The sequence below is a fragment of the Pseudopipra pipra genome, chromosome 3 (genome assembly GCF_036250125.1).
Source record: "Pseudopipra pipra isolate bDixPip1 chromosome 3, bDixPip1.hap1, whole genome shotgun sequence".
In the NCBI taxonomy this organism is placed as follows: Eukaryota; Metazoa; Chordata; class Aves; order Passeriformes; family Pipridae; genus Pseudopipra; species Pseudopipra pipra.
This window is the reverse complement of record NC_087551.1, coordinates 109,917,874-109,941,461: the sequence shown is the minus strand read 5'-3', so window position 1 is coordinate 109,941,461 and position 23,588 is coordinate 109,917,874. Positions and strand designations below refer to the sequence as shown.

General features: G+C 43.8%; 1 protein-coding gene across 6 annotated transcripts in view; it reads right to left on the bottom strand.

Moving 5' to 3' along the window:
- Positions 1-23,588, bottom strand: part of EVA1A (eva-1 homolog A, regulator of programmed cell death) — a 212,955-nt gene that overhangs the window by 30,499 nt on the left and 158,868 nt on the right. Inside the window, exon 1 of one of the 6 annotated variants that reach the window (XM_064650683.1) lies at positions 23,271-23,361. The exons of the other annotated variants lie outside the window; for them this stretch is intronic. The gene's annotated coding sequence lies outside the window, so the exon portion shown is untranslated. Of the gene's footprint in view, positions 1-23,270; positions 23,362-23,588 lie in introns of those variants that run through there. 6 annotated transcript variants of the gene reach the window in all.

Genomic DNA, 23,588 nt, shown 5'->3' with positions numbered 1-23,588 from the left:
AACAGTTAGCTGAGGTTTCTGATTGCCAGGTCAGCATGAACCAGATCACGTCCTGGCCTCCTGGGAGGAATGTCTGGACACAGGAATTGCTCTTTTCCCTGTGTGGACACAGCCAGTCAGCTGGCCATGTAAAAGGCATCAACAGATTGGGATTCAAGCACTACACAGATGTCAGTCAAAAAATATATAAAAAAGGCAAAAGATTATGTCTGAGTGATGAATTAGATGAAATGTTCCAGGAGTCAGTAGGAAAAGTCATAATTACAAACAGTGCTAATGGGAAGACTTGTTGGTTGTCATGGTTTACATGCTAAAATCATAATCAATGTCCCCTATACCCTGGGACAGCATGACTCTCATATGCAGAGATGGTCCTTCCAAAACAAGCTCATGACAGGCAGGTGATGTGTGAAGCTTTCATGTCTGAGACTGCATCATTTCTGCAAATAACCAGAGCACATCCACCCCAAGCTACAGGGCTGTCAGTGACCATAAAAAAACAAAGTAAATTTGATTTGCATTTTAGATTCAAATATTCCAGTGCCATACAAGCACTACCATCAAAACTTATGTGACTCTTGGGGATGGTCCTGTGCAGGGTCAGGAGTTGTACTTGATGATCCTTGTGGGTTCCTTCCAACTCAACATATTCTGCAATCCTGTGATTGAATGAAAGCATTCTTTTGTCAAGGAAAAAACATTTCCTTTTAAAGTCTTCAACCAGACTTGGTCCATAGCTGACAATTACCAACTGCTTATGCTCAAAAATGAACCCAATCAAAACATTTCCCCAAAGAGAACCATGCATTAAGTCCATGGGTACATTCAGCCCAGCCACCAGGTCTCAAAGGTGCACTGGCTCACACCACAAGCACTGTCAGCTCTCAGAGTAACCACAACACAAGGGAAGATGGGGTTAGACCTGGCACCAAGCCTGCCTGGGTGCTCCCAGCTGAGTGGCTGGATATCTGGTTAAAGCATGGGGAGCACAGCATGGAGCTTTTGACATGAGTTTAGAAGAAGGTTTGAACCCCAGATTTCTACTCTGAGTCATTAATTGCTGCATCAGTACAGGCTTCAGCTGTGTGACAGACTGTTCCCCCAGGATGGAACTCCAGAGCATCCAATGGAGCAATGCTGCGTGGTCCTCCCAGCACTGAGCTCCCTGGTGGGCTGGCACTCCTGCTGTAGGTCCATGAGCTACACCCCCTTGCAAACTGAGGAGGCCCAGGGCATTGGTCCAAGCACTAGCAGATGATCATTTGTACTCTTTAAATGTTCACACAGTGCTCGACAGAAACTTGGCCCATGCCAGCTAGAGCTCTCCCCAGTCACAGCTGGCCACAGACTGGATCATTGCCCTCAGTAGTTGGGGTACGTGTGACTGCCCTGTTCTGAAAGAAAAACATCTAGCTAGATGCAAGTCCTGTTACGCCACTCATCCCCAGGATAGAGGCTTTGGCATGTCTTATTTTACAGGAGAGGTGCAGTCCCTGTGCTCTGAACAATGCCTTTTCATCATCATTCATTAACACCCTAACTCAAGGAGTTTTAGTAAGGAGTAAGACCCCCAGCACACATGCTCATACCTTCCCAATTGCACAAGAGAGAGCAAGCCAGAGTCTGAGGTGATTTAAGTTGTCCTGAGAAATCTGGCTGGGAGTCCTGTGCTATAGAGTGAAGCCAGCTGGAAAGTAAAACTCCACTGCACACTCTGCGTACCCAGCCAAAAATCACATGTGGGTAGCGTCACCAAAAACCAAACACCTTCTCCTGTCCTGCCTCAAGTTCTGTGTGAAAACAAACGTCCGCCTTCACAGTTGGAAAACTCATATTTCAACATAGTTTTGTGCTTCAGGAAAAAACATCCCAAAGCGAAAGAGCATCATTAGCTTTGGCACTGCTGAAGAGAAGTCCAAGGAGAGTTTGACTGGCAAATAGTCAGAGGAGAAGCACAGCAGATCCTGGCCCTCTGAACAACATACTCCGTACTTTAGGTGAGTCGCTAGTTCAACCTGAGGCAACTGCAAAACGAAGTTGAGTGTCACAGAAAAATAGGGCTGCAAATTACCCCACGATAACCATTCGGACTGTTCCAGAATATCTTTCTTTTCACCACTATAACATTTTTTTGAATATAGAGCTTGAAATTCCTCTGCTACAATTTATGTTCTTATTCTCTCCAGCAAGGTGACCAATAGGCAGTCCTCCCCATCTCTGCCAGAGTCTTTTATGTATCTGAAAACTACTAACCTACTCTCTTCCCAGACTTTTGGGCTAAAAGACTACAAATTAGAATTCATATTACAATTGTACCCAAAGGCAAAAACAAGGCTGAGGTCCTCCGTAGAGCCACATAAACACAGTTTAAGAGGTCCCTGCTCCAAAATGTTTATAGTCAACACAGAAAGTAAAGGGAAGATGAAAGTAAAAAGGTCAAAGAAATATATTATTCCTATTTTAAAGGTAGGAGCTTGGTGCAGAGAGACGTGTTTAGTCTTTTCAAGAACTCCCACAGCTGCAAAGGAGTTTACAGAGGGCTTAGTACCTAACAAAATTATTGCATTTGAAAATATGGTTATTTCTGCTTCTACTGAGCTGCTAGATAAACTATTTTGAAATACAACCTGAAGATGTATGGATGTTTGTGACAGATCTGGGAAACACAAACCAGATCCTCCAAGTGCCCCTCCAAAGCCCTAATCTCAAAACCATTCTTCCTTGTGGGAGAAGCAGTGATGATTAATTACATTTTTCAAAGCTCTCCAAAATTCATATTTTTTCTACAGGAGCTTGAGACAAAATGATCATAACTTACTTGAAGCACTTACATGCATCCTCCCTTGCAATGCAAACTATAACAATGAACACAAGTTGAAAGGATTCTTCACATCAAATTTACTGTACATGCAAATTTCTTTCAGACAGAACCATTAATAACTACTTGAATGGTCAAATTTAGGATTTTCTAAAAATGCCTTCTCAGTTTGTATGTGCATTCCTTATCGTCCATCTGTTTCACTGAGCAATCATTCATCAATTTAATTCATTCTTTTTGACATTAGCACACATATAAATTCCCTGCTTGTTGCAATTTTATGCTTTAGCAACATTTATATGTCCCACACTGCCATGGTTTCAAATTCAAATAAATCCCACAGTAGAGGTGAGCATAATTCCAGCATATCTACAGAATACCAGACAGTTTATGCCAATCTACAGGACTACAATTTTAGAAATTATGAGACCTAGATTATATTGTAACAAATGCAAAGTTAATGCTAATGAACAAAAAAAAACCCACCCAGGGAACAGAACATTTCTAAATAAATATAAACACTACATAGTTGATTTTGTGTAGGGGTAGAAAGTTGCACGTGAGGATGGAGTTAGACAAACAATTTGACAAAAAAAATCTGGTCCTAAAAGAACCTCAGGGGAAGCAATAAATCTTGGAATTGTTCAGATAAAAAACATATCCTCCAAAGAGAAAATCTGTTGCTGGTCGTTGGCCCCAGAGTGTTCTTGGGTTGATGACCTCAGTCTGCTTGTGCCCATGTAACTATGGCAGCAAACCATCACTCAGCACGGCAACAGGGTAGGAGTCAAGTCGAATCCTATCTAAAGGATGGAGTTTTTCTTCACTGAAGGGGTGTTCCAGCACTGGAACATTCTGCCCAGGGAGATGGTGAAATCCCCATCCCTGCAAGTGTTGAAAAAGGTGTGGATGTGATACTCAGAGGTACAGTTCAGTGGTGAACACAACAGTTCTAGCTTAACAGTTGGACTCTATCTCAGAGGCCTTTTCCAACCTTAACCATTTCATGATTCTATACATTGGGAGCAGCAGCACTAGAAAGAAACAGAGAGGTCAGAGTAGATAAAGACTACACAGTGCAATGCTCTGCATGTTTCTTGACATAAAAGGAAGGGCATGTTACCTCTCCTACATGGAGTTGGTGAGACTGAAACTGGAACATCACGTATAATTCTTTCAGTCCATTTGCTTTTACTCGGAAAAAAGATGAATGAAGACAGAGGTGAGTTTGTGGTGTGATTCAAGACCTAAATAAAATGCTTAAGGCTGGAAAATGGAAAGAGTGTGATGTTTAGTGATGAACACGGAATCTGTGAAATATGACTGGCCTTGATGTATGATGAGGAAACTGCCAGCTTCCAATGAACAGTTCAGTCTAGCAAGAGTCATAACACATATCCCAAAGTATAGAAACAGTTCAGGTCTTAAACAGTCAGGATCACTAACCTTTACTATCACTGTCACAGGTATCTTGTCCAAATCAGTTCTAAACCCCTAGATGGGATGTGCTTATTGTACTGAGCTTAGTATAAAAGCAAATGGATAAGATGTAATAACATGTATTAGATCATGTTGAATGATCCCACGGTCTCTTCTGGCTTTTAAACTCCACAAATGAGCCTATGACCTTTGTAAAGCACGGGTTGTACTAGAGAAGATATTTAAATGTATGTATAATGAGTTTCCCATTATGCTAAAGTATGCATGTTCAACTCTGCTTCTAACATCACTTAACCTCATGTTTTTCCAAACATTGCTTACATTCCCGTACTATCAGCTTCTTCATTGCCATTACGATTTATATTCACATGAAGGTAATGTTTCCTGTGATCTCAGCACCATAAGACTCCTTTCTTTTCTGCCAAAATTGTCTGGTACCCTCCCAGCTCTTCCCCATGTACTCATGCAGCCAACACTCTTCCCTCTCCTGTTCCCCCTAACTGGTGTCTCTCTTGCTGTTCCACCCTGCTGTCTCTAAGGAATTCCCCAAATGAGACATCACTCCTTAAGCTCTCTGTCTTACTTCAGGCCAGTCCTCCAGGAGCCAGATTTCTCCCAGTACACAGACAGATGAGTCTTCCCTAGCTCTTAATCCTCTCCCTCTTCCCATTCCAGACTCTGCATTGCCAACACAGACAATTTAAGGCACTTTGCACAAGTTATGCTGTATCCATATCTATGTGCAGAGTAGTGGCTGAAGATGATTATACAGTAAGGGGTCTTAGTTCAAAGCTATTTAATTGTGGTTCAAATAGACACACCTAGTTTAAAACCAGACTGGGCCCAAGCTAAAGGCTGAGATTTTCAGTAAGCAGAGAGAAAGGCTATATACACCATCTCAGCATTTGTCCTGTTCCCCAATGTCCTATATGCTGCCTGCTGCAAAGCCACAAGCAACCCAATCTGCCCTCATAGCTGATCCAGCTTTGAGCAAGAGGTAGGACCAGAGCCCTTCAGAGCTCCCTCCCAACCTGACTTACCATATGCCAAATGATCCTATGATCCTATTTCATTGCCTATTTGTGATGGAGTGCTGCCTGAAGCCACTTGCAAGAATTAGGGTTTATTTTACCTGGTTTGGCTCTGGGTGTGTTCCTGCTCTCAACACTGTAGATCACATACTTGGAGGGGAAAAAGTAAATGAGGAAAAAGGCAGGCAGTTTCACCTGATCATACATAGTATACTAAGCAGGCAATGGAGTCTTTTCCACATAAACCTCTCTCTAAGATGAGCTAAGGAGACCCTTCAGCCTAAATAAATGCATTTTGCATGTGTTTATTTCAAGTTCATGTTCTTTTCTCACATTCCTGTCTTGGGAAGCCCACTTAAAACCTTGCTGTGCCTGCATTTGTCTCATGGAGACAACAGGCCAGTTACCGTGTCTTACCCTGCCGCCTTTGAAAACCCAAACGCAGCCCCACTGACGCCAAGCCCCTCTTTGTTTGCTGCCCTTTTGTTTTCCTTCACTCTCGCTTGCACTTGCAAAGCGAGTCGTTAATGGCAATCACATGTGCACCCCAGCACAGTCCTGACTGGGATTTATCACCCGCCACTTCCTGGCACACCAGGCAGCTCCACATCTGGTTGTGACTAGTGCCCCGCTTTGGCTCGAGGTTCCTTTGCTCCCACAGCATCTGAAAGCACTGAGAACCAGCAACGATAGAGGGGGCAAACCAGCCCACGCTGTGCTGGAGCAGGGCTTGAGTCTTCCCAAAAGCAAGTGGGGAACAACTTTCAGCATCGTGCATCTACAAAACACAGTCTGTTTAATTCTATCTTTGTATGACCACACACCCCTCTATGTCCTGCTGACATCCAAGATGAGGTTTGCAAAACACTCAGAAATGGCTTGTTAAAGAAAACTTATTCTCTTCACCTTTAACAATTTGAGGAGCTTCCCAGTCTGCTTTCACAGCATGTAGATGGCTTGAAAATAGCAATTTATGTGGTAGAGGGTTAGCTCAGGGTTAGATCATTCTCACTGCCCAACTCAGACATCCTAATTATCATGAAATCTAAATCCAAGATGATGATGAGCAATTCAGAAAACTGCCAGAGGGTCAGAGCTTGGCTCATAACATCGTCTACAGAGAAAAATAATCACTGATTCTATGCTGGAAACCTGTAACAGACACACCTCATAACTGCCAATCAATCACAAGTCTGAAAAAAAATCAATCTTTAATCAACATCAGGAAGCTGGTGAATCTTGAGTTGTATCAGTTCCTGTTGGAGCTTCTAAGGACATTTCAGAAGGTTTGTCTAATAGACAATGATCAAAGTGGGGACTTCAGAGACCCGCGAATTTTTAGAAGCATCATCTGGAAAAAAAACCAAATACCCCAATACAGTTCTACTCTGTTCCATTAGGTAATTCCCATGGGAGTTTGTATGCCTCATTAAAGGTGCTGGTGTGACACAGCAGGTGCTGGTACACAGATCCTTTTCAGGACCACTACATACACAATGTCAGAAGAAAAGCAATTATCACCTCTAGTCTAATGACCTGAAATGGCCTCTCAAGGCAAGAACAGACAGACAATGCTGAGAGCTCTAGTACAAGGAATGATAGCCTGGGAACAGGCCAGGGGCTGAGGTTACCATTAATGCACCTGAACTCCAAACAGAAACCACTCTTCTGATGAAATGTTTCCTTTATAGCTTAGGGTGAGTTCCTTTCACCTTTTGGCTTTGCATGCTTTCCCAGACTGTTTTCCTGACCCAATAGAGACACTTAAGAACAGCAAGCCTTAAATCCAAGCAATAGGACAAGAGGTGACAGGCAGAAGCTGATGCCCAGGAAGTTCCACCTGTACATGAGGAACAACTTCTTCACTGTGCAGATGATCATGCACTGGAACAGATTCTCCAGAGAGGGTGTGGAGTTTCCTTCACTGGAGATATTCCAGAACCATCTGGACACAACCTTGCGCAATGTGCTCCAGGATGACCCTGCTTGAGCAGGGAGGTTGGACCAGATGACCCACTGTGGTCCCTTCCAACCTGACCCATCCTGTGATTCTGTGAAATCTGCAAAAGAGAATTGCGAAAATACCTGATGCATAAAATAAAATAAACTGAAAACCTCTCAAGACTTGTTATCAGGAGTCCAAATCATAGAATCACATAATGGTTTGGGTTGGAAGGGACCTTAAAGATCACGTATTTCTAACCTCCTCACATGGGGGCTGACCAGGTTGCTCACAGCCTCATCCAACCTGACCTTGAACACTTCAGTGATGAAACATCCATGACTTCTCTAGGCAACCAGTTCCAGTACATCACCACTCTCATAATAGAATTTTTTTCCTTATATCTAATCTATATCTACCCTCTTGCAGTTTAACACCATTGCCCCTTGTCCTGTCTACAGGTCTTCACAAAAACTCTCTCTCTGTTTCTCTTATAAGCCCCTTTAAGTATTGAAAGGCTGAAATTAGGTCTCCCCAGACCCTTCTCTTCCCCAGGCTGAACAACCCCAACTTCCTCAGCCCGTCTTCTTCAGAGAAGGGTTCCAGCTCTCTGACCATTTTCAAAGCCCTTCTCTGGACCATCTTTAACAGGTCCATGTCCAGAGCCGGATGCAGTACTTCAGGTGGAGTCTAACGAGAGTGGAATAGAGGGAGAGAATCACCTCCATCAACCTGCTGGTCACACTTCTTTTGATGCAGTCCAGGAAACGGTTGGCTTTTTAGGCTGCAAGTGCACATTGCTGGTTCACATCCAGTTTTCATCCCCAAGTCCTTCTCAGCAGGGCTGTTCTCAATTCATTCACCCTCCAGTCTGTATTGGTACTGGAGATTGCCCAGGTGCAGGACCCTAGATTTGGCCTTATGGAACTTCATGGGACCTGCCAAGGTCCCTTTGGCTGGTATCGCTTCCCTCAAACCAATCAACTGCATCACTCTCCTAGGTGTCGTCTACAAACCAGCTGACACAAATGAGGCACAACATCAAACATGTCTGGTGTGGGAGCATACGGCGACCAATGGCTTTTAGCATCAGGAAATGCTTCTGCTAATCAGTTTTTCTATCATTCAAGGTAACAAAAATTAGCTCCGCTAACAGAAGGAATAGAAATTTAGGTTGAAACTAAACATAAAGAAATGTCTCGCTTCATCTTTGTCTTGACTTTTTAATGTTGAAGCACCAATCTGATAAATGCTACACGTGTACTGGTCTACCATGATGCTTCACCCACTGTCAGGCCTAGTCTAAAATTTAAAGGGTTAGTTTGAACTAGATGACAAAATCTCCTATGTCACTAACTAGTGAAGACACCTTCCCAAGGCAATTCAGCCCATCCTACAATAGGTGTTATGGATTCTTGGATGGACCTTTTCTTTCAAGTCAGCCACCTCTCTCCATCACCTAGAAAAGCAAGTTCTCACCAAAACAAATCAGCCATTAAAGAGTCTACCTTGACAAGAAGGAGGTTGTTGTTTCCTTCACTTCTTCCCTGCTTTTCCCTCCTTCTGACCCTGATTCCCTTTCTTTACCTTCTTCTAGCTATCCCCATACCCACACTTGATCTCTCCCTCTTGCCCAGTCAAATGTACACTGGTTTTACTTACAAATCCAAAGAGACACTTTTTTGCCTGTTTAGTTTTCTGCCTTTTCAGTTAATTGAACGAGCCAATTTATCAAACAATTGGCAGGAGCAAGCAGCCAGGTTTGCCCTGCTTTGGTGTTCAAGAGCTTGTAATTAGCTCAAGTCATGTCATGAAGCACGTGTAGACAGAGTTACTCAGCTGTTCGCGCAATAAAGTTAATGAGTCAAAAATCTAAACAACAAACTTGCCTTTCTCTTCCTCCACACCATAAATTAGGTATTAATAACACTCGCGAAAAAAACTATTTTGAAGACAAACCTATGGCTCACGAAGCACTAAGCCTCCATCACAAAAGAACCTTTGTCCAAACACATTCATGTGAACAGTCATGAAACTCACCTATGTGCAAGTATTAACATCTGGACTTAAAACCAAGCCTGGCGGAAGCACAAAGGGAAGGAGACCCTGCGAATAATTGAAAATGTGTATTAAAGTGTTCTGTACCTTTTCTTACAATGCAAGAGTTCTGCAGCCATTAGGTCTCTGCTCATAAATAAGACAGGTTAAGGTTCATTCTCTGACCCTCAGGGCAAGTGACACAGCCCAGCTTGTGTCCATATGGCTAAACTTTCTCCCTTGCATCCTCCCATGTGGCATGGCTTTATTCATACTGCTTACTGGGAAGAACCATGGATGGACAAGGGCTATACAGCAGTGGGCAAAGCCAGGGCAAAGAGCACAGAAACCATTTGGATGATGCTTGAGCCCACACCTTGGAGCTATGCAGTTTGCTGGTATGGATGAGAGTAGTCAGACACACAGACAAAAAGCCATGTGTCTTTATATTTAATATGAATAAATTTTGATCAGCGATGAGCTAAACTCAGAATCTGCAATGCAAACACCACAGAAAGAAAATTAATTTTTATCCATCTCCCAGCTAATGCAGTTGCACTATAAACAAAAACCAACAGCATATTCCAGCTGAGCACTTATTTATATGCAGTATCATAGAATCATAGAATAGTTTAGGTTGGAAGGAACTTTAAGATCATCTAGTTCCAACCCCCTGCCAGGGGCAGGGATGCCGTTCACTAGACCAGGTTGCTCAGGGCCCCATCCAACCTGGCTTTGACAATTCCAGGAATGGGGCATCCACAGCCTCTCTGGGCAACCTGTTCCAGTGTCTCACCACCCTCTGAGTAAAGAATTTCTTCCTGACATCTAATCTAAACCTGCCCTCTTTCAGTTTAAAACTATTGCCTCTTGTCCTGTCACTATCTGCCCGTATAAAAAAATCCCTCTTCCTCATTTTCCAGGGAAGGCTGACTGTCGGCTTCCAACTGTGCAGCTCTTCAGAAAGGTGTGGGAACACCAACACTCATTTCTACACAGTATTTCCCTGTCTTGGGAAAGGTGTTTTGGAGAGGGAAGACTCCATGTGCCTCTAGTATGAAAGTCCATAAAATGTTCTGAAAGATGCACTGTTTGCCTTGTAGCATCAAATGCTGTGTGGTCTTGAGAAACAGAGCTGTGCTGCTGCTCAGAAAATGAGGTTAACAAAAATAAGCAGTAGCCTTCAGTGTGGCCACTGTGTGTTCTAGCATTCCATTTACAGTCTGCCTTCACCAGAGGATTAATTTGGTGCTAATCTGAACCTTCCCTATTCAGAGGCTCCACATCAGCAGTGTCCTGAAAAGAACAGTGTCTCTCAGGACCTTCCCAAAATCGAACTACAGAAGCACAGTGTGCTACTAGGGCAGGAGGTAAACTAGCTGGAAAAGTGTTTAGCATGTCGTTATCAAGGATTCATTTTTCACAGTGAAAGGATACATCAAGTGGGGTTTTGCAAAGGTCAGTCCTAGATCCTGTTCTAATGAAAATATTTTCATTTTCCTGAACACAGAGTACCTGGATGATGACCAGGATGCTGGAATATGGATAATGTTTATTACATTTGCAGATGACACCATACTAGGAAAGACTGCAAAAAAGTAAGAGGGAGAGAATTCAATGTTATCTTGAGAGGCTGGACATACAGGCAAGTCCAAGATACCAAAATACCAAAATCAGCCAGGAAAATTCTACTAGGCAAATACAGGATGAAAATCAGCTTTCCACATAGCAATCCTGCAGATCCCTTAGGACATCAACCAGTGATGTCAAGTGGCTGATGGATCTCAGATCAGAACCCTTTCCTTTTGCTCAAGTGTAAGATAATCTCAGTTAGAGTACTATGCCTGCTCTGGAGCTCTTGGCTGCAACTGAAACCTCCAGGAGACATTCCAGAGGAAAGGAAAAGAACTATCACTGATTTTAGACAGAACTTATACTGTCACCATAAACAGCAGAAGACTGAGAAGGACCTGGGAGACATGAAAACAGTCTTCAAAAATATAGAGGTTGCTAGACAGGAGGAAGAAATAATTCTGTTTTCTGTGCTCATTTGGACACATGGCAAGCAATGTGTCATGTGAGAAATTACATCAGGAAAATTTTGGTTAGTCACTAGGAAAATGCTTCTAATGGAAAGGAAAGCATGGAAGTGTATTGCCAGAAGAGCCTCCCCTGACTGAATATCTGTCAGGAGTGGTCAATGTCCATCCTGCTTGGTGACTAATGAGCTCCTAAAAAGAGCTCACAGTTGCATGACTCAGGAGTGAACTGGGAACAAGAAGATGCTGACAAAGTCCAACACTGTTAGCACCTTTAAACTGGTTGCTAGTCATAAACACAGTACTATTACAAATAATTCTTGATTTCCCAGTTGCTTTCCACATATCTCCACAGCCTTCCAGACTTAATTCAGGCTAATTCAGTCACAGTTGTTTGCTCAGTCATCAAATCCTCTTACCTGGATGTGACAACTCAGTTTTGATCATCTCTGTTTTCCAAAGTGTCAGTGCTAAGGTCTATAGTAAGTCACCAAGGCATCATGTTACCAGCAGACCAGGAGTTTTAACCAAAACACTTTTCAACCTTGTGTCTTATAAAGTGGAGCGTGATTTGGACGGAAGTTTCCACACCGAGACATTTCTAAAATCGTCATCTAAATGTTGCAGAGTGCCAAAGCCTGAAATAACCAAGGACTCAGCAAGTGACCAGCAGTGACCCAATTCTGGCAGCCAGAGGTGTTGTTCTAGCAGAGGATGTTGCTTGACACTCAACCCAAATAAATACATCATCCTGGCAAACAAGAAGAAAAAGAATAGAAGCAGACAAGGTGGCCTTTCTCTGCAGACACTACAACAGACAGAGGAGAACTCCAGAGCTGTGACCACCGGCATGAAGGATTTTATTGGTGTTACCACATCAGCCATAGCAAAGACAAAGCCATAAGGTTGGTCCCCAGGAGTAGGAAAACCCTGGAGCAGAAGCTTGGACTCTGCCTGCTTTTTCTTTGCCCTCATTTTACTTCTCACTCCAGGAGCACCATTGAAAGTAGGATTCATGATGCAGCAATCAGGCACATGAATTTCACTTCAGGGAGAAGGTAAGTGCTTAACACTAACAAAATGAGTCACAAAAAAAATACTGATTTCCTGCTCAAGCACCTCACTAAATTTCTTCACACCTAGACTTACTTTGACATCTAAGGCTGGCACGCCCTGCGCATGCCCAGGAATGCCACTAGCTCAGCTTAGTGCCCCTGAAGGGCCCATCTCCTCCAGTGGGCTCCTGTCACACTGACAGCACCGGCTTCAGCAAAGCCCAGCAGTCACAGCCACTCTCCATCAAACCAGTGCACACAACAGCCACCTTCTGCAACTTTGTCAGTGGAGCTCAGGAGGCAAGAGCTGTGCTTCCAAACATCAGCTCAGCCTCAGGAGGACTTGATAATTTCCACACCCTGAAGGGACCAGAGAGCCCTGGTGGAGGAGTTGCTTTCTCCTCCTGGGAAAGCTCAGCTGCTGCACAGCCCTGTGCCTTTTGGGCTCAGAGCCCTGCTGTGAAGCTTCATCACCACATGGGTGGATTTGATTTTGAAGGCCCCAGTGAGGAAGGGCTGTGTCCTGACAGCAGCCAGGATGGTCCATACTGCTGCTCTTCTTCCAAGATTAGCAACAAAAGCTTGGCCATCCCAGCTACCCCAGCGAGGGAAAGAAGACCACGAACAGTTCCTTGCTTCAGCCATCAGCCACACAAGGCAGACGCCTACTGGGTGCCTCAAGTGGGGCCAGGCCAGGGAGGCAGAAAAATTGCTGGCAGCATGGCATTTGGCTCCTGCAGCCTTCAAGCTGGGACTGGGAGAACTGGTGTGTGGTTCTGACTCCTGGCTGATGCACACAAGCACATAAGAGCTCACAGGGATCAGGATTTACACCCCTTCTGGCCTGAGTCCCGCATTCAGCAGCTCTGGGGAGGAACTAAAGCTGAGACAAAGCTTTTTAATGACAGTGAGTGGGACCTGTAAGTCACTCTTATAGACAGGTACAGCCTTTCCCATTGCAGCACTATAGGAGGAAACAAGTGAAACCACATTCATGTTCCCTTGGACTTCAAAAAGAACCAAATTCTCCAATCTCTTTTGTGCAGTTACTGGTTGGAGGAGTCTTCATAGCAAGAGTCCAAAAGCATCATGAGAAAAGAGGAGCTACAGCTCCTACAGCCCTGTCATGCTCTCAGGACTGTGTCATGCTTTCACTGGCCCCCACTACAGTATTTTTATGGTTTTCTTGCTTTCCTTTCTGCTCTCTTTCATGCTCCCCTGAGTTTCAATCAAAGTTGCATTTCCCTGCTTCTCGTTCTCCCCAGCCTCTTGCATTCCTGGAATGAAAACAAGGACAGACGGAGCTGGCTGGCTGTAAAAAGCTGTTCTTACAATGAAAGCAGTGCTTTCCAATAAAACTTAAGCAGTCTGGCTGCACTGCCTGTGCTCTGCTTCCCTGCTTTAGGGCACATCTGCAGAGATACAGCAACCTCAGATGGGTGACATAAATAATATAGAATCATTCTTAATAATCAAGCAACATCAGCGTTGCCAAAAAAGTAGCCAATACACCCAATCCAACTACTGCACATGTATAAATATGTTGATCTCTGGAACCCCCCCTTCCCCCAGAGCTGGTGAATGAACCAATCCCAGGTTTGATTTTTCTCTAAGTTGTTTATTGCCAAATTCTAAAACAAAACCAAACAAAACACATACACACAAAAAGGCACTTTCCAAATGTGATTTATGAAGTGCCTCTAAGTAAGCACATGCTTGGACACATGAAAACACCCAGGGCTGGGGTTCCAGCTGCACAGGAAAAGCAGCAGCAGGAACTCTCACTGCATAATAAACTACCTGAGGCCCTTTGCTTTCTCTGAGAAGGCTTGTGGACAGATCTTCAGGGAGAGGCATAACTGTATCACTTCATTAGCTTCCTTCAAGTTGTGAAATTATGCCCTTTTTGTTTCATTTTGAAAAGCTTCTTTTGTACACAGTCACACACACATGAAAGGCAACTATCAGCCTTTGGTCAGTTCACACTACAGCATCCCTGCATATTCAAATAGTTCAACAGCCCTAACTTTAAGCCTCTACCAGCATCTCTTCTATCAGCAAAATGGAAGGCTGCTTAAATTTAATTTTAAAGGGCAAAAGAAAAGAACATTTCAATCCATCTTTGGTTAACAAGAATGCTGTGTACTCTATCCCAAAGCACTGTCCAGGACACACAGCTATTTGCAGAGTTCTTGTATCACTATTGTACACCTCAACATGTAAGTGAGAAGCAAAACAGGGGTTTCAGCAAAGATAGAGGTCATTTGCTGTAACTTGTCTGCTCTGAGTGGCTAAATTCAGCAAAGCATTTTGAGCACTGTGACAAGCTCCATGGTAATGCCTGGTCCAACAAAGGTGGTGTGGTAGGGTGGCAGGGACCTGCAGCACCTACTCAGCCCTGTACAGAGCTCAAAATTGCATCTCCAGAGGTCCATGCTCTGTGCTTTACCCCGACTCCTTCTCTCCTCCCCAGGCCTGTGGAAGTTCAGATATTTTTAGCTATTTGCCATGAGTGAAGGAATGTCTTTTCCAAAGTTACCTCATTCATAAGGGCAGCTCCGCCAAGACAAACAGGTCCTAAGTGTGATTACACCAACTGCAGCCAGGGGAGAGAGCTCACACCACAGTAATGTGCAGGCTCGAATCCTAAGTACCTGGAATTATTAGTATTTATGGTGCATGAAATTACGTTCCTGACTTCCTCACCTGGCCACACAGATAGGAGAGGGAGGGAATTTCAGATCCTTCCTGCCCTTACGTGGCTGAGAACTTCTCAAAGCAAGTGAGCAGCCCTGAAAGCTCCAAGATAGATGAAGGATGGGATTCATCAGAGGTGCTTCCTGCACTGGGGCCTTTTCGGGAATATATGCTAAAAAGAAAGCCAGCAGCCAACAGCAACTCAATTTCTCACCTGGGAAATCTATTCTACCTCAGGCTTGTTTTGTTAATCACACACTCAACTCCGTATGCCTTTACCCTCATCTCATCAGGGCCATCCCATAAGCATACAGCAATTAACACCCTCTGGAGCAAAGGGACCAAGAACTCAGTGAATAACCCCTATGTAAAACTATTGTGCCTCAAACACCAACTAATTAACTCTCATAAACACCATCAATGTTGTAAAACCAGTATAGCATTTACCTTTCACGAGTGAGAAAGCCAAAACATGGAAGTTTGACATTGACTTGCCCAAGGCCACCAAAGCAAATCAGTGTCAGAGTAAACTAAAGCTGGCAAAGCTTCTTCCTTGCTCCACCCCACACTGCCTATGTGATCCCAGATCTGATGGATCATTTCATTTCATTAACATAAATTGTAATATAGGAGATGATGGATGTCATGGGTTAAGACTGGCCCCCTCCGAGAGTCGGGGGCTCAGAGGTGATGGGGTGCCAGGGCAGTGTTCCCTGGAGAGCCAATCACCACTCGTCTTGTTCACTTGTGCTAAAAAATCATATATATACAGCACCGGAAGCTGTTGGCAATATCTGTTGGTATCTCCTGCGTGTAGATGGAGAAGGCCAAGGGGTGGCTGGGCTCCTTTTTCCTCCCTCTGGGAGGGGGAAGGGGAGCCCTGCGGCCCCCCACTCATTGAAGTGAGTGTATGTTTGTGAGGGACGCGACTCACAAACAACTGGTAAGTGGGAGAGAGACGCAGGCCTTGCGGCCAGGCCCTCTTCTTCCCCCCCTTTGCAGCCAGGCTGCAGAAGGGGGCTGTTTTTCCCTCTCACTGTTTAGTGGGAGTGGTGAAGGCTCAGCATTGAAGCAGAGCCAAGTGGACGGGCTGATAACAAAGCAGCTCAGCGCTAGGGAGAAGAATCCCAGGTGAAATTGGAGACGGGCCAGAGAGAGAGAGGCTCGGGAGTTGCCCTGCCAAGGTTTGACCAGGGGCAGCCGAAAACTGACTTGGAGGAATGAAGATTCCAACACATATTGTGATAAGCTACACTACAGCAGCAGCAAACCAAGGTATGAAAGCAAAAGAGAGAACCATGGAACAGAGATGGCACAAAACCAAAAAGAAAGGACTCGGAGCTATCTTGGACTTCATGAGGAGAAAGAACTGCAGCAAACAGCTGAAGGTTGGTGGGGAGTGTTCAGGGGCCCCAAACACTCCAGCGAGAGAGAGATTTGGTTACTTATCAGCCTGAAAAGGTTTTTCTTGGACTAATTGAGGGAGAAGCTTTGAAGGGACTGATAGAAGTGTAATATATATATATATATATTTGCTTTTAGTTTGTACAGTATATTTATTTGTGTAAATAAATGTAAATACTTCCCCTTTCCCCTATAGAAGCCTCTGGCCTGAAAGTTTTCTCTTCGGTGTTGAGATAAATTGTGGGAAGGGGTGGGGGAAGCCTGGAAATTGACTCAAACTGCCACAATGGACAAAGAGACAATGGCATCCATCCTCCTGGTCTGTCTCCTGCACAGCATTTAGCATCCTTTCAGCAGCGACAAACTCAGGAAAAACAACAACAACAAAAAGAAAAAAACCTTAACCCCTTCCCAAGGAGTTCTTGTCTATAAAATTCTCCTTATGAAAGACAGATGTGAACCTGCTAGTCCAGTCAGATGCAGAAAGCCCTGGTAAATGCAGGAATGAACATTCTCGCACACAGAACTGGCAAGGAATAACAGGGAGATTTGAATAATGAAAGAAGTAAATCATTTCAATATGACAGGCTGGATTTGAGAACCATTTCAGGCCACGGACATGGAAATCAAAGACCATCATCTCTGGCAATCCCAAAGGAAAACAAACCTTTCCTTTCTCCAGAAAGTAAAGTTAGAAGTGAAGGTGAAGCAAATTGAGAATGAGGAAGGGAATGATCCCTGTTCAGCAAGGCACATTGCAATAATCAAAGCATACACATTACCAGAGACATAATTTAAAGCAGGGATCAAATTCTACAAAGCAAGACAAAAAAGAAAAGTAATAGTAAAAGAATTCCATGAGCAACAGGAAACCTCAGCACTGACAGGGCCTTGCTGAGCACTACACAAACCACATAGCATAAGTTGCACCTGAGAGGACCTTTCGTATTGCACAAATATTCAATCCCCCTGCCAGACTGTGAGTGTGATTTTTCTTTGCTTTTTATTAGCTAAGATCAAAATCCAGCATCTAATGAAAGCTCTAAGTCTCTCTAACCAGCAGGAATAAGAAAGATGCCAGCTGAATTTCCTGGATTAAGAAAAAACAACAGGAAAGCTTGGGAGGTCTAAGTCTTACCTTGGACTCCTGGCAGCAAAGTGTGACAGCACCACATCTGCTTCCCATATCTAGAAAATGCCCAAGCCCACTTTTAAGGTAATGTTAACAGGAGTTTCCCAAATTAAAAAATCACCATTGTTCAGAAATCCAGAGCACCCAGCTACCAGCGAGGTAACAAACATCAGCTCAGCCAAGCTCAGCCCATTGCTGGATGTCACAGCACAGACACACCGACCCCCCAGATCACTCACCTATGGAGGGGAAGCTTCCCACTCTCAAAAATGCACGTTCAGGTAGTGACTTGAAAAGCCTGAAAAATGCATTAGGATGGAGAACTCCAGGCCGCAAGCAATGCTCTCTTCATCCACCAAAGGTCTCATCCCAGCCTACCAGTTCTCCAAGGATAGGAGATGCTGGTTGTATTAATTCTCAGCCTCCACATCTTGTCTTTTTTTTTTTTAACCATTTTGAAATCATATTTCAATTCTCCACTCAAACATATTATTAACTCAATTACTTTCTTGTAAGCTTCTTTCATTAAATTGTTAAATTGTTCCCAAACTTTCTAATCAAAATAACAGCAATTAATTTAGAAAGCTTTAGAAAGGTGAATTAGGCCCATTCACACTTCTCCAACCTGCAAACCAACCAGCTTTGACTCTTACAATACCCCTGGGAAATCAGGATCACATTTTAGGGAGGGATTCTGCAATTAAGAAAGCACAAAATATATATAGCATTGTTTGCTATTCTTGCACCATCTCAAAGCCATTTTGGGCTAACATGGCACTTCTACACTTGCCTCCTTTGCATCAGCTTTCACATCTCGGTGCATAAAATTTCTTCAGTCTTCCAGTTGTTCTTCTCCCCAGAGAGATTCCAAACCCTCTTCTCAAGCTGCAGGACTGATCTCACAAGTTTCTAATCACAAGGGTTTCTGCTGAGGGTGACTGCAAGTGACAATTCAAACTATGCAAGTCCTGTTCCAATACAAGAGTGTAAAAATGCAGCCACTGCTGCTTGGAACATGGCCACTGCTCAGCAGAGCAGAAACACACGGCACAATTCTGGGAAAAGCAAGAGGGAGTCCTTTGTGCAGCATGTGAAAGGCTAGGTAAAGGTGGGGGATTTGCAGGTATAGAAGAGATAGCAATTCCAGGACCATTGGCTTCAACAGTACTGACTCCTGCAATGACCCCCAGAGCTCTTCCTTAATGCCCTCTTCCTCCTTTAACCCCTCTGCATTCCACTGCTGAGGCAAAGAATTCAGGTGGTGACTTGCTGAAACATTGAAGACTCTAAGTACAGTGTAAAATTGCCCTTTTTCAGCCTTTCTTTTTTTTACAATGAGGATGATAAAACACTGGCACAGTGAGGTGGTGGATGCCCCATCTCTGGAAACGTTCAAGGTGAAATTAGATAGGGCTCTGAGCAACCAGATCTAGTTGAAGATGTCCCTGCTCATTGCAGGGTAGTTGGACTAGATGACCTTTAAAGGTCCCTTCCAACCCAAACCATTCTATGATTCTATGATAAAAACAATACTTGTCCTCCCTCTTCCACCCCACATGTCTGAAAGTTGCCATAGCTAAGGAGAAAAACATAGGCAGCTTCAGATCATTTGTCTCCTTCTGTGGTTCTTGTTCACCCGCTATCAGTCTCCCATATATATCGCTGTGAAATCAAGTTATATATTTGAAAATATATATCAACTGTCTGACATTTGAAAATCTATTTACAGCACTTTTCTTCTCATTACCCTGTTTACAACCTTGATTTTATTGAAATGCCATTTTGGAATATTGATTTCACTCAAATTGCAAATAAAAATGGGCTTTCTTGAAGAAAATTAAATATATATTTCATAGGCAACAGACAGGAAAATCTCTCTGAGTCACTCTTGCATAGAGAAATAATTGGCCCATTTAAGAGGGTTGTGTAATGTTGTATAACTCAGGAGACTGAGGGCTAAACAGTGTGCTGGGGAGATTGGGAGTTTAAAACCTGCTCACAGTCCACTATCATCAGACCCATTTAGGTAGTCTCTGTGTTTCCATTTTTCACGGTCCTGATGAGGAAAATCTCTGCAGCAAAACTTGGCATTTAACTCCTGTTCTCTATATGCCACCATGCCACCAGCTCTGCAGCTCTCTCTGTAAAGCTTTTAGTAAAAGGCGGGTGAGTGGGACTGGACCTTCTCCAGCAGACAGAGAAGGTACGTGACATTGGCTCATTTTGTACATAAACATTTTGCCAGTAACACTTGGTCCAGGAGATGTGTGAAAAATCACACAGGTGACAGGGCTAAGCAAACAGTAACTCATGCTGGGGCCAGGAACTCTATTTGCTGCTTAGTTTCTCCTGTTAAGCAATAGAGTTAAACTACATGAACAAGAAGAAAAAAAAGAAAACTTCTTGGCAGAGACTAGCTACATCTTTACTGGGAAAATGTATTAATAGAGTTTGGTTGACGGAGTTGCAAATCAAGTTAAGTAAAGCAACCCTGTATTTGAGGAGGAAGAAAAAAGGTGTCATTACAAAGGATGTGTTCTTTGTAGGGCTATGAACAACCACTAGATGTGGGTTCACCTTTCCACCAGAGGGAACCCCTAAAATCTGTGTTTGACAGATTTGAAGTGCCTTCCCACCCCAAACGGAGACTTATTTTGGGTGCTAAACCCTGCATATCACTCTTTACCCTACCACAGGGGGAAGTGTCCGTGTGTTCAAAGAAGGAACTTTGCAAGCCCTTATGGGGCTTCATATATGGAGCATTCCCATGCAGACTTTTGCTTAGGAAAAAAAAAATCCAAAACATCCATCAGAACTGTTCCAGAAAGAAACAGACCTTGAAAAGCTTAAGGCCAGAATTTCAGATTCAGGGAAGTCTTGTACATCTGAGAAAATGGGACAACTGGAAATATGGGAGCAACACAAACTTGCCACAAAGTAATCTCTGGAACTTGCTGCAAAGCTGACAGATCTGTATTCCCTCATGCTACTCCTGTGCTTAACAATGAAAATTAAATCAATAGCTGTAGTTAGCTGTGTCCTGAAAGAACAGCCACACCATGCAACAAGTTCCCCACGGTGTCAGGATTGAAATTGGGCCCTGTGAGGACCCAACCACTGCTCACAGTCATGTCAGCACAGCTAAACCCACAGCTGCAGGGTCAGCTCCAAGGGGATGGGATGGCATGTGCTAAGACAGCATAGCCCTGAGAGACCTTATGGATTTACATCTGGCCCCCACAGCAGGTGGGCTGGAGCTAACAACTCCAGCCAAATCTCCAGCTCAATGTCTTATTAATGTAAATCCTTCCATAACGCTACTAACTCGTTGTGGCAGATGCCATTTACTGCTTACGAGAGAGGCAAAAGAAGCTTCTGGATAAGAGGGTCCCCTGGATTCAAAACTTGGTGACAAGGAGCAATGTCCCACTTTTTTGAGAGCTCATATGTTACCAATCGGCCAAGCACCAAGAGGAGAATTCTGAATTTTTTGAAGCAGTTCTTTATCATAGGATCATTAACGTTGGAAAAGACCTCTAAGATCATTGAGTTCAACAGTTAATTCAGCTCTGCCAAGTCCACTAGTAAAACCAGTCCCTAAGTGACACATCTACAAACTTTTTCACACTTCCAGGGACAGTGAATCCACAACTTCCCTGGACAGTCTGTTACAACACCTGACCACCCTTTTAGTGAAGAAATATTCCATAATATTCAATCTAAACCTCATCTGGTGTGACTTGAGGCCATTTCCTCACTACCTGGGAGAAGAGATGGACTCCCATCTCCCTTCAGGTAGGTAATGTCTCCACTGAATTTACCCAAAGCTACCAGAAAGACATTTAAGATGATTTCACTCTTAACTTTACTATAGCAAACAAAATCCCCATTAGCCAAAGCTGCCTTTGAAATGACAGACAGTATATATACACAAATCCCAGTGTATACAATAGGGGGATCAGAGAACAGGTAGCCTATACTGTAGATACTTGCCTTGAAAATGCTGTCATTGTAATGCTTGCATTTGCTCCTAATCCATCTGCAGGAAACTTTCAAATACAAAAAGTTGTTAAATCCAGAAACAATAAATTATCTACAAGGAAAAGGGAGAAGAAATAGCTTCTTTAATCTCCCAATAAAGAAACAAAGGAAATTGCATCATACCCAGTGTGGCTGGCCAGGCAGACAGAGGGATCACTGCGTTGGCATCAGTGGTATTGCTTCCACAGATCCAGACAGATGGACACAGCTCTAAAGAAGAGGGCTAACCAGAATGCCCAGATCCACCTCCCTCCTGGCCATCCAAAAGTCTTGACACAATTTTTGTATCTGGTTACTCTTTCTCATACAAAGAGCATCAAGCCCCTGGCCCTAATGCATGGTGGGAGTGAACTTTGCTACTCAGACATGTTTCTAATGTGGTTCTCAAATAATGTGGGAAAGAAAAGTTATAATTCTCTTAGGCCAAGTGTAAAGCCCACCAGCTAAAAAGCGAGGCTAAGCTGAAAAACTACACTTGTCTTAATTTTCAGAGCAACATAAAAAAGAAATGAGAAACAGCTTTTTGACTGAGGTTTTTTTTAGCACTGCCATTTTTTTTTTTCTGATCCATTATCTCATCAGTAGCAACACAGTTTATTTTCTGGCCTCCTTCCACAAGCTCTCCGGGTCAGATAGTGGTATTTGTTTTAATGTAATAAATATGGTTGTTAACCAAAAAGAGGCAGATGTTTATCCCCAGAATGTTCCCTACACTTTCCCGACCCCCCTTTCAGCAAGATTTTTTTCTGTCTAAATTAAGTGCATTTAAAAACCTGTCTAAGTAACTACTCCAGAGCCAATAAATAACTGTTCCTTACTGGAGAATGACATCCTCCAGCCTCCATTGCCTCTGGCCATGCCCCTCTGTTAACATCTCTTCAAAGCAGGGTAACTATTGCCAAATCAGAGAAGCACCATTTCAGACTTGGTCTCAGAATCGCAGGACGGGTCAGGTTGGAAGGGACTACGATGAGTCATCTGGTCCAACCTCCCTGCTCAGGCAAGGTCATCCTGGAGCACATGGCACAGGACTATGTTCAGATGGTTCTTGAATATCTCCACTGAGGGAGACTCCACATCCTCTCTGGGCTACCTGTTCCAATGCTTGGTCACTGCACAGTGAAGAAGTTGTTCCTTATGTTCAGGTGGAACTTCCTGTGCCTCAGCTTCTGCTTCTTGCCCTATTGCTTGGCACCATGCTCGGACACTCCCCCTTCATACACATATATCCTATTTATAAGAGTCTCCCCTTCTTATTGCCAGGTAAGGGGTTTTTCTATGCATCAGCCCCCTGAAGACTCGATGTATGGAGGCCCTTACATCACTAGCTTTGACCCAGTTACAGTAACTCTCCAAAAGGAAAGGAGGAGCAGAAACCTACAGGAAGCCATGTTCACAGCTGAAGGCAGATAGTCTGCCACTGCCTGAGACCAAACTCACAGCCAGTTACTACAGAGCCACCAAGAAGCAGTAACTACTGCTCATCTGAGCCCTGCAAAACCCTGATACTCCACCTGCTTCTGCTCCATCAGACATCAGAACTGCAGCTTTGGGCTCACCAGAGAGCACTGACAGCTGAGTCATTGATGCTCTCTCTCTGATACAAGACCCAGTTTAAGCGAACAGTTCCTTACCTTGCCTAAACTGGCCATTCCTCAGAATCTGATGGAAAACGGGGTGCCAGATGAAAGCCAAGTGTAGATCTACCCCTGGAGGAGCAGAACAGACATTAACAGCAGTGACATGGAGCTCCAGGTTTCTTCAGGGAACTCAGCACCTACCTATCAGCCTGAATGACTCGACATGGCAGAAGTTAATACAGAGAGCCACAGAAGTGGGAAAAAATTTCACTGTAGAGGTAGGAATATTTATCAGCTAAAGAAAAACTTCCCCCTCCATTGGGATTTGCCTTGGTAAACACAGAAGGCAACCGAACCACCCGGCCAGCCCCT